Raw genomic sequence first — 1,303 nt, 5'->3', positions numbered from 1 at the left:
GAAGTACTTGGAACTGAGAGACATGGGGGTAGCTGAAGCTATGGAATGTGAGGACAGGCTGACTGGTAAACAGGGGAAATGATTTATGTGTTGGGAAGATGGTGGAGCTCACAGAGAAATGAAATCGCAAACAAAGAACGTATTCAGGGGTGGAGAAGAATTGGAGGTGATGAGTTGTGTTCTGAATGTTTTAAGTATGAGGGACCTGTGGAGCACGCAGATAGAGAGTCTAGGATTACAGTGAGCAGAATGTTCTGGGCTACATCTGTTTAGTCTTTCAACCTATATTCTTCTTTTTTTTGGTGGTACTGAGGTTTGAACTCAGGGCCTCATGCTTGCTAGGCAGGCACTCTACCACTTGAGCCACTCCACCAGCCCTTTTTTGTAAAGGGATTTTTCGAGATAGGGCCTCGCCAATTATTTGCCCAGGCTGGCTTTGAATTGTGATCCTCCTAATCTCTGCCTCCTGAGTATCTAGGATTACAGGCGTGAGTCACAGCACCTGGCTTCAACCAATGTCCTTTGAAACCCTGAGCTGGGCAATAAGAATATGTGGGAGAACTCAACTCTCATGTAATTTTTGGACCATGAGCTTACCTTTCAGCCTGAGTCCTCAGTGTATAACTGATCTTTTTAGGCCATCAGAGTAAATGTGGGTACCCAGCGACTGTGTATAGGGTAAGAATAAAAGGGACCTTAACGTCTATATCATGGTTTCAACATCTGTGATTATCCCATAGGGTGGTCGTGAAGACAAAGGAAATTAGTACACATAAGCATTTAGAACAATGCCTCATACACATAAGCCAACTGTACTTCTTGGCTGTGATGTGTGTGAGGATGCTGGTGACATTGACAATGAAGACACTGTGAAGAGCAATGAAACTGGAACAGGAAGTGTCAGGAGTTGGGGTTAATGCTTAACCTGGAGGTATGAGTGTGCTACCACAAAGATAATTATTACAGATATATGGGATAAGAGACAAGTCTTCCATAGGAATAATTCCAAATGCTTTATGCCCTCCCCTCCAGAAGGGGAGCTTAAAACCCCACTTCCTCTTTGCTCCCCCACACACTTTGAGGATGGTTTGCTGTGCTTAGTGACTTGCTTCCAAGAGTACATGGAAAAGGGACAAAACTCACTTTATAGTGGAGAAATCTGGCAACTAAGACCCTAGGCGAGGCGATCAAGGTAAGCATCAATAGTCAAAAGTAGCATTGATAGCAGGGACCCATAATTCAGGTGATGAAAGGAGCACTTCCCCTCTGTGGTCTGCTTCTTAAACCCATGCCCAGCCTGGTC

General features: G+C 44.7%; 1 non-coding gene across 1 annotated transcript; it reads right to left on the bottom strand.

Moving 5' to 3' along the window:
* Positions 1-300: 300 nt before the first annotated feature.
* Trnaa-agc (transfer RNA alanine (anticodon AGC)) lies at positions 301-373 on the bottom strand. The gene has a single exon. It is a non-coding gene; the product is annotated as a tRNA-Ala (tRNA).
* Positions 374-1,303: the final 930 nt, after the last annotated feature.

Source organism: Castor canadensis, chromosome 10, assembly GCF_047511655.1.
Source record: "Castor canadensis chromosome 10, mCasCan1.hap1v2, whole genome shotgun sequence".
Taxonomy (NCBI): Eukaryota; Metazoa; Chordata; class Mammalia; order Rodentia; family Castoridae; genus Castor; species Castor canadensis.
Note: the sequence above shows the minus strand (reverse complement) of the source record. Positions and strands in the feature narration are given on the sequence as shown.